The sequence below is a fragment of the Saccopteryx leptura genome, chromosome 4 (genome assembly GCF_036850995.1).
Source record: "Saccopteryx leptura isolate mSacLep1 chromosome 4, mSacLep1_pri_phased_curated, whole genome shotgun sequence".
NCBI classification, from domain to species: Eukaryota; Metazoa; Chordata; class Mammalia; order Chiroptera; family Emballonuridae; genus Saccopteryx; species Saccopteryx leptura.
In genome coordinates, this window is record NC_089506.1 from 136,823,795 (window position 1) to 136,838,940 (window position 15,146).

General features: G+C 37.3%; 1 protein-coding gene across 2 annotated transcripts in view; it reads left to right on the forward strand.

The window, feature by feature from the left end:
* The window catches only part of ATG10 (autophagy related 10), a 382,992-nt gene that overhangs the window by 142,816 nt on the left and 225,030 nt on the right, over positions 1-15,146 (forward strand). The gene's annotated exons all lie outside the window — the stretch shown is intronic.

Below are 15,146 nucleotides of genomic sequence, written 5' to 3' on the forward strand. Positions count from 1 at the left end.
TTGATTGTTTTATGTGTCCTGACCAGGGATCGTACTCGCAACCTTGGCATATTGGAATAATACTCTAACCAACTGAGGTACCTGGCCATAGTCCTTGTAAGGAATTTTTAAACTGTCAGTTAAAGACTATTATATATAATATTATTTCACTACAAAACCATTGCCCTAAACTAAAGACAGCCAAATATGTAGATTGCTACTTATATGATAGGACTCATAGAGTCCCCACATTTCCTTCAGTAATACCTGAAATATCAGTAAATAGCCTTTATAGAAAATGCAGATGGGTTATTTTATGGGAAAAGAACAAAACATTATCAAACTGAAACAGTAGTTTAGAAACAAAATATTGGTCTTCAACCACTGACCTGATTTGATCACTTAGATCATCACTGTGTCATTGCATTTATTTATCTCAGTGCCTGGCATATAAATGGCAGAAACTAATACAACTTGTATCTTGTTTTTTTCTGGATTGGAGCTACCTAGAGTATCCTCTGTCCAGTTTGTGTTAACTAAAAGTCACAATATTAGAATAAATATTTTGTCATTATCAATTTATTATTTATTTATTAAACGGTACTCATTAAATGAAGTGGCCAGGAATATTTAATAAAGTTTACTTCTAATTTATGTGCCTAAGGGTGAATAATAAGTTTATCTTCAAGTTAATGGAAATAATCAAGTATTAAATGTATCAAAGGTTTTCAGAGTGAGAAACTAAAGGGAGCACTGTCAGAGGGAGGCATCCAAGTGCTTTTAACAGTGTTGTTTTTGATTGCATAAATCAAAATAATGGAAACTTTGATAATATTGTTCTTCCATATGGTGCCTGTAAATTTGCTTTTTTAGAGACATTCTTCATTCTTAGCAAACTGTTAGTTTTATGTATTTGCGAGAGAAGGTATAATGTATTATATATGCACCAAGAGAAGTTATATCCAGTTTTAGCTGACCCTCAAGGAGCCTTAGGACAGAGATTATAGGTTTGTCTCAGCTGTAGTTCAGAATGGATTGAACAGAGTAGGAAAGCTGTCAAGCTGACAACATCACTTACATAAAGAACATCTGGATGAAAGCCTGAAGGAATGCCCTCTTTGGCTAGTCAGAGAGTATAGCAGCCTGGTAGATTAAATTGGTCTCTATGCTCTGGTTGCTGAACACTGCCTCATTTTGAAAGGAAAGGAGAGTCATTGTAATCTGAAAGTGACAAGACAGTTTGGAAGAGATTGTGAAAATAATTATTGACTAATTTGAAGTGATATTATTAAATACACTGAGCTTTTTAATTGTAAAATAAGTCTAACCTTGGTCTCCTTTTAGGTTTGTTAGCTGTGAAACAAAGGTGAAATAATATGATGATGACCTCTAACTCCAAAATCTTCCTCTGTGTCTATAACCTCCTTATTTTCAACTATATTTCCACATCCCTCTAACATGCTCTGTAAACTCTTTTTGTCTCAAGACCCTCAATGACACCATTCCCTTTTGCCTTCTTACTTAGTCTTGACTTTAGCCTTCTCAGTAACACTGATGTTCCGTGGCTGGCTCTTGGCCCTATTGATTCATGCCAAGTTATATTGACAATTCTCAGTTCTCTTCTGCAATTTTCTTTTCTTTTCTTTACTACCTGATTTCTTGAATAAGTAATCTTCACTCTTTTGTTAGTCATTCCAACTTCAACTCCTTCTTTTGACTTTTACCAAAATCAAGCTATGAAAATTGTTTTCTTCTAAATTACCAGTTACTTTATAATCAGGACATTTAATATCTTCTTACCTTATAATCATATTTAGTGTCTTCATCTTTCTTAACCACATTGCAACATGATGCTATTGACTAAGCCCTTTCTTCTTGAAATTTCGTCTTCTTTTTGTCTCTGCAATACTGGTGACAACAAATTCTTTTTATTCTACCTTGTTATTTTCACTACTATTCTGTGGCAGTAGTTCCAACATCTTCCCTAAGTCAGAGTCCTTGGAGGGTGTTGAAGGTCAACCAATACAAACCAAGGTGAATCCAGAGGCAGGAGTGGGGCTAAAAATGAGAAACCAAGTCACTAGTCATGACTGTCAAGCTAATCAGAGGATATTGGGCAATTACCTCAAAGAAAGTTGCAGTGCCCTTAGCTTTCCAGTTTGGCAGCTGGTATCTCAAGTCAGACTGACTTAAAAGCACATGGTTGGACTCTGGCTACAAGAAAGTTGAGGTCTGGGAAAAGATTCTATATGCACCTTTGACTGCCTTACGAACCTGTCACTTTGTCTTAGTTTCAGTGCTTAGGAGAGGCTATAGCACATTCTGGGCATTCTTGAGGTGGGAAACCCAACTTTTAAAAATGTTTTTAAAATCATACTCATTTGGTGACACGAGGTGTTGGGTGTTGGAATTAACCTGCCAGAAGGAGTTCAGTGTCATTTCTACCATATATCATATTTTGGGTTCTTAGGTTTGGCTGTGGGGGACATACATGGTGCTGAGTACAGAAGGTAAAGGGGAGAAGCAAGAGGGCGTCTGCACTAAAGAAGGGAATTCTGGGTGGACTGTGAGAGTGTTGAGGTATGACTTTAGATTGCTCTGAGAAGTAGTTGGAGTTTTTAGCACGGTTTATATAAATCTTCAGTCCTGGGGGTAGTAGGCTGGTTGTGCTAGGCTAGCACATTAGCACATTAGCCTGATTGCTGGTGTATTGTTAGGTTTCTGATTCTGAGATTTCCATTCATTTCAGTAGGGAGTACTGAGACAGACACTCCATTAAGGACAGCTGAGATTTCAACACCAGGAATTCAAGTACAAAACATGAACCCAAAGTAGAGGAAATGATGGTGTCATGGGTTTGAAGTTGGGTAGATATAAGACTGCAGTGAAATCAGGTAGGGGAAAAGGGAAGAGGATCCTGAATGATTTCTCTAACCAATTTGGAGTGTGCTGAATCTTCTTTGCCATTCATAGATGAATGGTGCTTAGCTATGTGAGACAAGTTTAAGGGGTTAGGCAGAGCTGAGAGTATAAATACATGGTTAGAATATGGGGTCTATAATTTGCATGCTTCTTCCTGGCCCTTGTCTATGTATTCCTTCTTCTAGTCTTTTGCATGTTAGAGGGTATCTTGTGAATCTTTCTGGATAGTCTACAGGTGTTGTAGGTATTGGCTTACAGCTTGGGTTATTTGTAGCTTTCCTCAGAGGTGCTGAGAGGATGCCATAGTGTCTAGTGCAGCGGTTCTCATCCTGTGGGTCGCGACCCTGGCGGGGTCGCCTAAAGCCATCGGAAAATACATAATGCATACCAGGTATTTACATTCCAATTCATAACTGTAGCAAAATTGCAGTTATGAAGTAGCCACCAAAATAATTTTTTGGTTTGGGGTAACCGCAACATGAGGAACTGTATTGCGGGGTCACGGCATTAGAAAGGTTGAGAACCACTGGTCTAGTAATGTTTCCCCTCATAAACTGGTGGTTCCTTGAATTTAGGATCCATAGTTTATCTTTGTAGCACTTTTTAAGGGAATTATTTTTGAATGGATGACATATCAAAAGAAGTATTGTAAAGAACAATTTAGTTTTATTCTATAGAAAAGCTTTTTAAAAAAAATATCCAGTGTGGCATTGTTGCTCTATAATCAGCATTTTATGAAATAATATAGGAAAAAATGAGGACATATTTGTTTGAAATCTGTTGTTTGTAGAAGCTCCAAGGTATATCAACATGAAATTTTAATTGCCATTTACCCCAAAGGACAAAAAGTGTCATATTTGGCAGATCTTTTTCAAGAAAAGTTTACATTTTCCATACTGGAACTTTTACATATAAGATGATTGGTAGTTTAGTGTTCTTTTTAAAAATAATAAACAAATGAATGTTTCAGGAAACCTGTGATAGACTGAATCAGGTAGAACTGATTTAATATTATGGATAATTACATAATTAGTGTTGTAAAAAATAAACCGTACTATCTACTTGATGGACTGGAGCTGCTGAGAAGGAGGTATGTAATTATACAATCAGCATCTTCCTCCTGGGCTGATTTCGATAATCCTTTTTCTGTTTTGTGTGAGAAGAGGCTTCCTGTCTTATGCTTCCTGGTGTATTTAAGTGAACAGAGCTGAGCATTGAGTAGTTTCTAGTTTCTTGATAATTCTCTCCATGATCCAGGTCTGTGTGAGAGCATCCTCTGAGACCAGTGTCTTTTAAACTTTCGTGATGTAAACTAACAATAAGAAATAAGTTTTACCTCAGGACCCAGTACATGCCAGGTACTCATATCTGAAACCAAGCTTTGTGAAACAATTCTTATTCTTTCTGATCTACTCTACTTAATCTATTCTATTCCATTTTTTTTTTAAATGATGGTTGAGGCCCACAAATTGATTTCAGGACCCACTAATGGCTCATTCATCAGATTTGGAAAATATCACTTAGCCCTTTCGCAAATTTTAATGTCAGTAGAAGGGATTCAGAGAGTAGCATATGGGACTGCTGTGGACTTTGGGTAACAGCTGGTGGGGTATGGTTGAAAGACCAAGGGCTTTGGAGTTGGGCAGATTTGGTTCTACATCTCTAATTTTCCTCCTTTTAATTGTATACTTTGAACATATTACTGAACTTTTTTGAACCTCAAATCCCTCATCTGTAACCCTGGGTCCCAAAAACTTAAGGGAGTCAGGAGGTGGGAATTTGGTGAGCTGTTAAAAAGGGGGTTGATGTATGCACTAAATAACTCCATGAAAGAAAACACCTGGTCAGTGCTGTGAAAGTAAAACACACATCACGGTAGGCACTTAGGCAGTTTATATCCTTTCCCCGTGCTTTGTCCACTCCAAACACCTCGACAACAGAAAAGGTGCTTATAAGGATCATATAGGACAATGGGAGCCACAGATTCACAAATATTAATTGTTATTAGTGTGACCGTAAGGCAGCTTTACTGTTTTAGAATAAATCTTTGTGCAAGTAGGATAGAGTCCTACAATGGTTAAGTGACAACACTAGAGAACAAAACTAATCCTGAAATTTTGTACTATGGCTGTTAGTATCAAGGATTATTTTGAGATACAGAGGATTGGAGAGCTGCTATCAAAGCTATGGAAGGATGATTTATAGTACCTATTATAAATTACTCTATGCAAGTTGTTCCAGATATATAGAATTTAAAGAAACTATTATTATTCAACAATGGCTTTTGCTTCATCAGGACCTGGAGAATGAACATCAGAAGATAACTGATTACCTATTGTATAATATATCTGCCATTTTCTTACCTTAACTCAGTGGTCCCCAACCCCCGGGCTGTGTACTGGTTGGTACTGGTCCGTGGGCCATTTGGTACTGGTCCGTAGAGAAAGAATAAATAACTTACATTATTTCCATTTTATTTATATTTAAGTCTGAATGATGTTTTATTTTTAAAAAATGACCAGATTCCCTCTGTTACATCCATATAAGACTCACTCCTGACACTTGTCTAGGTCACATGATATGTTGCCGCTAAAATTAAACCCATAAACTAGCAAAATGAGTGAAAAACAAAAGTCCGTCGAAAGTTTTTTTGTGAAGTGGAAAAGGGCCACTGAGGAGACAGAAGAAGAAACTATGACCTCGAAGAAAAAGAAGGCTTCATTTAACAGACAATACCAGGAGTCCTACTTAAAGCATGGTTTTATTGCAACTGGTGATTCTCACGCACCAAGGCCGCTCTGCATAATATGTGGTGACCGGCTAAGTAATGAGGCAATGAAGCCTTCAAAACTGCTTCGCCACTTGGAGACCAAGCACCCTACTTTAAAAGACAAGCCTTCTGAGTATTTCGAAAGAAAAAAGCATGATCAAGAAGGACAGAAACAATTACTGGTGGCCACTACATTAATAAATGAGAGTGCACTGAGAGCATCATACTTGGTGGCTAATCATATTGCTAAGGCTAAGAAGTCATTCACCATTGGTGAAGAATTGATCCTTCCAGCTACTAAAGACATTTGTCGTGAACTTCTAGGAGAGGCTGAGGTTAAAAAGACAGCACAGATGTCTCTTTCGGCTACCACCATCACACGGCGCATTGAGGAAATAGCAGAGGACGTTGAATCACAATTGTTGGAAAGGATTAATAAATCACCGTGGTACGCTCTCCAGGTTGACGAATCTACAGATACTGACAACACGGCAATGCTACTTGTTTACGTGTGTTATCTTTATCAAGAGGATGTGCACGAGGATATGTTATGTGCACTGTCATTGCCAACCAAAACCATAGCCACAGAACTATTTAAATCGCTGGATGACTATATATCAGGAAAACTGAAATGGTCTTTTTGTGTCGGCATATGCACAGATGGAGCTGCTGCCATGACCGGAAGGATGTCTGGTTTAACTACTCGGATTAAGGAGGTTGCACCTGAATGCGAGTCTACGCATTGTGTCATTCACAGGGAAATGCTGGCTAGCTGAAATATACCACTGGAATTTAACAGCATATTTAATGATGTTGTTAAAGTTATTAACCACATCAAAGCACATGCGCGTGTTCGAGCAGCTTTGTGAGGAAATGAACGCGGAGCACAGACACCTTCTCTTATACAGAGAAATAAGATGGTTATCCCGAGGGAGGTCCCTGGCCAGAGTATTTGAATTACGAGAGCCGCTGCAGAGATTTCTCTCAGAAAAAAGTCACCGCTAGCAGCACATTTCAGTGATGAGGAATGGGTCGCAAAACTCGCTCACTTGTGCAACATATTTAACCTCCTCAATGAACTCAATTGGTCACTTCAGGGGAAAATGACAACTGTCTTCAAGTTGGCAGATAAAGTAGCTGCATTTAAGGCCAAACTGTGATTGTCCCAGCTGGTGCACAATCACCTGTATTTTCTTTTAAAAGAGTTTGAACGCTACTTTTCAACAAAAGGTCCACGAATTGCCAAGGAATGAATCCGCGATCCATTTGTCAACAAAGCAGGTGAATCCAGCGTGTCTATGCAAGAAGAGGATCAACTACTGGAGACCGCAAATGACGGCGGCCTTAAAAATATGTTTGAGTCTACAACTCTGCCAGTGTTCTGGATTAAAGTCATGGCAGAATACCCCGAGATCACCACAAAAGCACTAAAAACCCTGTTGCCATTTCCGACATCCTATTTGTGTGAAGCGGAATTTTCTGCAGTGACAGCAACCAAAACAAAATTACGGAATAGACTGGACATAAGCAACACAACACACTTCCGGTGTCATTGTCTCCCATTACCTCTAGATGGGACCATCTCGTTGCAGAGAAACAAACTCAGGGCTCCCACTGATTTAGCGTTATGGTTGTTGAGAGATAGGCTACTATCTCTCATTCTACATAAACATTATAATAAATAACCCTTAACTTACAATATTCATAACAATGGTGAGTTATATTTTTCATGCACTTTATATTTGTTTTTGTGTTGAATCTTATTTTTAAGGCATGTTTAAACATTACCATAGCGACTGGAAAGTGTTTGGAGGCAGAGAGGATGTTACTCATGTTATGCTGTTGGTGCGATGTTAAGAGGACGCTTCTAAGAAAGTTGCATATGAGTACACAGTGGATTCATGTTTATTTTTATTGTCGTAGGTTCATGATTGGTAGCGAGCCTGAACCTATCATATTACATATTGATGTCAGACATGAAACGTTGTCAGAATAACAAATTTAAATACAACCTGAATAATGAGGACATGCTTGTTCCTCCTTTAACTTAGCCCAATAAATATCGTAAGTTCGACAATTATATTTAAAAATACCACAGTTTTTACGCTGGTCCCGTAATTCTATTTTGTGCATTTATCTGTCCCACCCTAAAGGCCGGTCCGTGAAAATATTTTCTGACATTAAACCGGTCCGTGGCCCAAAAAAGGTTGGGGACCACTGCCTTCACTGGAACGCAACATATTATAATAATTTAATTGTAAATCTTAGAAAAATATAACCATCTCACAACTTGAAATCTTGGGAGGGGGGAGAATTTTCATTGTACATTTTTATATAAATATAATTTATACATTTTTATGAAACTGCTTTCTTTCCTTTAAATGTGTGATAGTTTTTACTACTTCTGAACTAGTCCATGACTTTGCAATGCTATTTTCTTTCTTGCTTGAAACAAAATTCCTTCAGTTTGATACTGTCTGTGCTTTTCTTTTCTATTCAGCTTTTCTCTAAGATTTACTGGTATTGTGCTTATTTAGTGGTAACCTGGGCTTTGTAGATCATGGGGAAGGGACATAAATCAGCCAAGTCAAGTATGAAGCATTGACAGCTATAAAGCATCTTTCCCATATCTTTTACTCTCCATGGATCTAGTCTCTGGTGGCTTTGAATTATTTCAGTCTCACATTAGGCCTGTCTATCTTGGTTGATTGCACTTAGTTTTTATGCCATTTGTATGTTTCCAGTCCCTCATAGAGTGTTTAGAAAATCACCGAATACTTTATGCTAAGTTCCAATTGACTTATATTTAGGGGAAAAGGCCTGGCTTCTTTAAGACAGAAGCACCTTTTCTTTGCCAGAAAACTCATTGTAAAACTGATGGGCTTAACCAAAAAAGGCTTTGATGTAAATTGAATATTGATAGAGAAGGGAAGTTAACTGGCCTTAGTAACTTGGTTGCTAAGGAAGCATTTTCCTGATTGGAAGGAAACTCTCCTGGGTGTTCTGCAGTTTCTTGTGGACCTAACATGCTTTGTTTTATCTCTTGCTTTCTGTTTCTGAGTTGGAAGAGGAAAGAACAGAAAGCTATCATAGGAATGAAAAGCTGTGGAAAGCAGATGGTTGCTCTCTCTTAGCTAGAGAAAGAGAGAGCTAAATTCTGACTAGCAACAAGCCAATGCCAGCAAGGACTCTTTGTTTAAGGCAGTCAGTTGGAAAATACCATGAGGGCAGGATAATAAAGAGCTTGCATAGGAGGACACAGAGAGGTTACAGAGTAGGATTTTTTCAGTGCCTGGAAACATGTAGGTGAGGAAAATTAAAGGATATTTAGAGTGGACATCCAACATCTATATTAACTAATGGGGTTCAATTATTTTAATGTGATTGGATTTATTCAGAGAAGATATTTTAGCGTGTATTTAATTTTTTGCATTTTGAATGTTTTGTATTGTATTATATATTAAATTTAGTAGATGTAGAACTTGTTAAATCTATAATTATTTTAATAAATAATGTTTAGTGATAAACATCTCTTTATTTTATTATATAATTCATTGCTTAGCAGTAAAAAAAAGTAACTTTGGTGTAAATAAATTACAAATTTTTCATTGAAACATTTTTTCAAACTAAAAATGTACTTGAATATTAATTACCCATATATGCTATGCTGGTTATACTTTAGTAATTTGTGAAGTACTATTTCTGCATACTAAATGATACTCCACTGACCTCAGGCAGTTATTGCCTATATTTTGCTTAATTTCATTTTTCAACTCACTGCTTCATTCAACAAATATTTTGAATCTCTATAAGCATTAGCACTGTGTTATAGGATACTAAAAGGAATAAAACACTCCCTGTCACTACAGAGAGTAATGATATAATTCTCAGAAGAGTTTGGAAAATGAAAATATTTTTGCTGGCATTTTATGGTCTGTTTTAGGTTTCCAAAGTTTTCTCTATAATTAGTATTGAATATTATTGTTTGTACTGAGTATTATTTTGGTTTTTTTGGAACACATTTAATTGTTAAATTCTTTTTTAAAATAATTTTTATTTTTCACTTGCAGTTGACATATGAGATACTATGTTAGTTTCAAGTGTACAACATAGTAATTAGATATTTATGTAACTTATGAAGTGCTCACCCTGATGAGTCTAGTGCCCATCTACACCACACACAGTTATGACGGCGTTATTAACTCTATTCCTGAGCCAAGCCTTACATCCTGTGACTGGCTTTCTATCTGGCAATTTGCACTTCTTAATCCCTTCACCTTTTCCACCAATCCTCCTAAACACCCTCCCATCTGGAGACCGTCAGTTTGTTCTATGTATCTATGAGTTTGTTTCTGTTTTTTGTTAGTTTATGTATTTTGTTTTTCAGATTCCACATATAAGATTTAACATACAAGTGAAAGACTATACTTTCAGGGATCATTTCTATAGTTGGTAACATACAAGTGAAATCATTTGTTTTTTGTCTTTGTCTATTTTACATAGTACAATAATATCCTCTCTAGACCCATCTATATTGTTGCAAATGTCAGTATTTTACTCTTTTTTTTATGGCTGAGTAACACTCCATTGTATATGCCATATTTCCCCATGTATAAGATGCTTCCTTTATTGAAAAATTTGGGGTCTAAAACTGGGTGCATCTTATACAGTGGTTGTAGATTTTTATAACTTGCATTTCCCACTTTTTATGTGCAGATGAGAAGTTGTATGAATTTTATGATGAATGAAACTAGAGTTCAATGACTTTATGTAGTACATTATGTTTCAAATTTTGGGCCCCAAAATTAAGGTGTGACTAATACATGAGAGTGTCTTATATGTGGGGAAATATGGTATGTACCACACTGACGCGGATTAAGGTCAATTGATGCCCGGGCGCAAAAGAAAATATTGGGCCCCTTTAAAAAAAGAGAGAGACAGGAAAATAAAAATACATGTTAACCATATTTTTAAATAAATAAAAGTTATTATGTACTATTAATGTTTTATTTCCAATAAAATTTGAATATAATATATGTATAATATAATCAATAATGCATAGTAATCACAAAGTTTTGAACTAATAGTTGAACATATGTACAAGTTAATTATAATTAATGATAGTATACATATAATAGGAGTAACAATCAGAATTTGAACAAAAAAATCATAGAATTTTACTTGAAATTAAAAGTATAAATGTGAAAATATTTAAATAATTTTTTTCTTGCTTTTTATTTTGAAAACTTATTAACTATCTCGTCACAATCAAACTAATTTACATCCCTGCATATTTGCATATATCATAAGTCTGCACTGCAGGAGAACCTTTGTAAGTACAAAGTAGCAAATAAGATTCTATTGCTCCAATGAGCAATAGTGCAGCTGTGTGCGGCCTATGCAGTGCAGTATGTGTATAGTATGCAGCATAGTAATGAAATAATGAAAATAAGCAAATATAAGCATACTATCAGGTTTTATCACCAATTGTAAACTTGTATGTAATTAAAATTGCACATATGAAACCAAACTTAATGTCATTAGAAAAAAGTGTCAAGTTGGGGTTTTGTGGGGCCCTTCAGAAGTTGGAGCCCAGGGCACGTGCCCGGTGCGCCTGCCATTAAATCCACCTCTGGTACCACAACTTCTTCACTCATTTGTCTACTAATGGACACTTAGGTTGCTTTCATATCTTTGCTATTGTAAATAATGCTGCAATGAACATGAGAATGTATATGTCTTTTTGAATTAGTGTTTTAGGTTTCTTTGTATAGAAACCCAGGAGAAGAATTCATAGCCTTTGCTTTAAAGTCTATTTTATCTGGCACTAGTGTTGCTATCTCAGATTTTTGTTTTCGTTAACATTTGTATGAAATTTCTTTTTCCATCCCTTACTTTCAGTCTGTGTGTGTGTAAATTTTTTAAAAAACAGTATTATTTGGATAATTTTTATAGACATACTTAAAGAGATATCTAGAGTTTCTTGGCTCCTTCTAGAATGCTGGTGTGTCACAGTAGGAAGTACAAGTCTTCCTTGGTAACCTCTTTGGAATTTACCTTTGTTTTATGGCCATATAGTTCTTGTCTGTGAGTGTGGGTAGAGGATCTTTGTGAAAAAGCAAAATGTGACACTTTTGAAGGCCTCTGATTATAATAATATTCTTACAGAAGCTAGTTTAACATGAAGGTGCTTAAGTATAACCAGAGGGCTTAGCAAATATGTGGGTGGTCATCAGTGATAAATCATACACTAGAAGACCAGACAAGATTATCAAGTAAAAATTTTGATAGAATAACAGAGTAAATTGGACTTCCACGATAGTATAGTAATAGAATAATATATTAAATATGTGAATATTCTCCATGTATCCTTGTTGGTCAAATAAGTATGTAAAATATGATTTTTATGTTTGCTTGCTTACAGTTTGCATTGGGGGCTGGGCAGACCAGGTATACATGATCTGTGAAATTGCAAATTACCTTCCTGCTTGGGAAAGGCCACTGTTTTGCTAATGTTTGCTGGAGGGGAGAGGTTTTCAAGCCAGAAAATTTTGAAAAGAGAGGGGAGAAGGAAGAGAGGCTGAGAGAAGCCATGCCTGCAGAGTGAGAGAAGAGAGAATGCAAAGTGCTGAAGAAAAGGCAGTATTGCAGGAGAGAAGGTGTGCAGAAGGGGAACCCCAGAACTGAGGGGCTCTGGGAGCTCTGCTGAGACTGGTGACGGCTTTGATTCCAGGAGGAACCAGAGAAGATTCTCCTGGTGTGGAACCGGATAATTCGTTGGGGCTTTGGGAGCCCTGCCTGTTTGCTTGTCAGCCAGTGCGAGACTGTAATAAAGGAATGGCCCGCCATTTTTTGGCTCTACTGTTTCTTTACCGTCTGCCCGAATTCAGCGAGAACCTGCATGGTCACGACGGCGGTGGCCACTGGCCCTACCATCCTCTTTTCTTTTTAATGTGAAGGTACAGGTACATTTTGAGAGTTTAGAAAAATTGTTTGCTAAGTCTACATTTTTATATTTATTTGCTGTTTAATTTTAATCTTGCTACATAATCCATTGGTTTAGGCTTTTTATAGCCTTTGTAAATTGGATTGTCATTCAAAGCTCTGAGGTTTAGTGAATGAAAGGTGTCTTCAGGGAGAAAGGAGAGCAACAAATATGAAGTTCAGTGTTAAAAGGTAAATATTTATAGCTTTTGAGCAGAATGATGAATACATGAGAAAAACTAGCATTTGTAATAATAATATTATATTTAGTGACTCTTTGGATGTCACATTTATTTTAACTCTATTCATTAGTTTAGAATAAGTATATTGCTTTTTTTTTTTTTTTTTTGTAGCTTTGAAAGAAACTGCTCTGAGCTGAAGTTAAAAAAATCTTTTTAAGAACTCAACTGCTTCTATGAAGATGAAGCTCAGCTAGTAAACTCATTAAGTAAGGACCCTAGGCAGTTCTCCAGTACTGAGACTGAAAGCACAGTACTGCAGACATCTTTGCATCATGGTCAAGAATGACCTTGAAGGAAGCCAGCATTTCATAAAGCAAAATCCTCTCCTTGGCACTTCGTTCTGATTTGATTGATGCTTTAGAAAAAGCTGTAAGATTTTCTTTTCTTTATAGTGTGGGGCATACACTCGTTATACTTAATAGATTTTGTACTTGTCTGGAGTATTTTGTTGTCAGGTTCTTATAGGTTCTGATCTTTCACTGACTGTGGTACAAATAAGCAGTGAAATCTCTCTCTTTTTTTTTAATAATAATTTTATTTTTAATGGGGCAACATCAATAAATCAGGATACATATATTCAAAGATAACAAGTCCAGGTTATCTTGTCGTTTACTTATGTTGCATACCCATCACGCAAAGTCAGATTGTCCTCTGTCACCTTCTATCTAGTTTTCTTTGTGCCCCTCCCCCTCCCCCTTTCCCTCTCCCTCTCCTCCTTCCCCCCGTAACCACCACACTCTTTTTTTTTTTTTTTTTGTATTTTTCTGAAGCTGGAAACGGGGAGAGACAGTCAAACAGACTCCCGCATGCGCCCGATGGGGATCCACCCGGCACGCCCACCAGGGGCAATGCTCTGCCCACCAGGGGGCGATGCTCTGCCCCTCTGGGGCGTCGCTCTGCCGAGACCAGAGCCACTCTAGCGCCTGGTCCAGAGGCCAAGGGGCCATCCCCAGCGCCCGGGCCATCTTTGCTCCAATGGAGCCTTGGCTGCGGGAGGGGAAGAGAGAGACAGAGAGGAAGGAGGGGGGGTGGAGAAGCAAATGGGCGTTTCTCCTATGTGCCCTGGCCGGGAATCGAACCCGGGTCCCCCGCACGCCAGGCCGACGCTCTATCGCTGAGCCAACTGGCCAGGGCCACCACCACACTCTTATCAATGTCTCTTAGTTTCACTTTTATGTCCCACCTACGTATGGAATAATGCAGTTCCTGTTTTTTTCTGATTTACTTATTTCACTTCGTATAATGTGATCAAGATCCCACCATTTTGCTGTAAATGATCCGATGTCATCATTTCTTATGGCTGAGTAGTATTCCATAGTGTATATGTGCCACATCTTCTTTATCCAGTTATCTATTGACGGGCTTTTTGGTTGTTTCCATGTCCTGGCCACTGTGAACAATGCTGCAATGAACATGGGGCTGCATGTGTCTTTACATATCAATGTTTTTGAGTTTTGGGGGTATATACCCAGTAGAGGGATTGCTGGATCATAAGGTAATTCTATTTTCAGTTTTTTGAGGAACCACCATACTTTCTTCCATAATGGTTGTACTACTTTACATTCCCACCAACAGTGTATGAGGGTTCCTTTTTCTCCACAGCCTCTCCAACATTTGCTATTACCTGTCTTGTTAATAATAGCTAATCTAACAGGTGTGAGGTGGTATCTCATTGCAGTTTTCATTTGCATTTCTCTAATAACTAAAGAAGATGAGTTTTCATATATCTGTTGGCCATTTGTATTTCTTCCTGGGAGAAGTGTCTGTTCATGTCCTCTTCCCATTTTTTATTGGATTGCTTGTTTGTTTGTTGTTGAGTTTTATAAGTTCTTTGTATATTTTGGATATTAGGCCCTTATCTGAGCTGTTGTTTGAAAATATCAGTTCCCATTTAGTTGGCTGTCTGTTTATTTTGTTATCAGTTTCTCTTGCTGAGCAAAAACTTCTTAGTCTGATGTAGTCCCATTCATTAATTTTTGTCTTCACTTCTCTTGCCATTGGAGTCAAATTCATAAAATGCTCTTTAAAACCCAGGTCCATGAGTTTAGTACCTATGTCTTTTTCTATGTACTTAATTGTTTCAGGTCTTATGTTTAGATCTTTGATCCATTTTCAGTTAATTTTAGTACAGGGGGACAGACTGTAGTCCAGTTTCATTCTTTTGCATGTGGCTTTCCAGTTTTCCCAGCACCATTTATTGAAGAGGCTTTCTTTTCTCCATTGTGTGTTGTTGGCCCCTTTATCAAAAA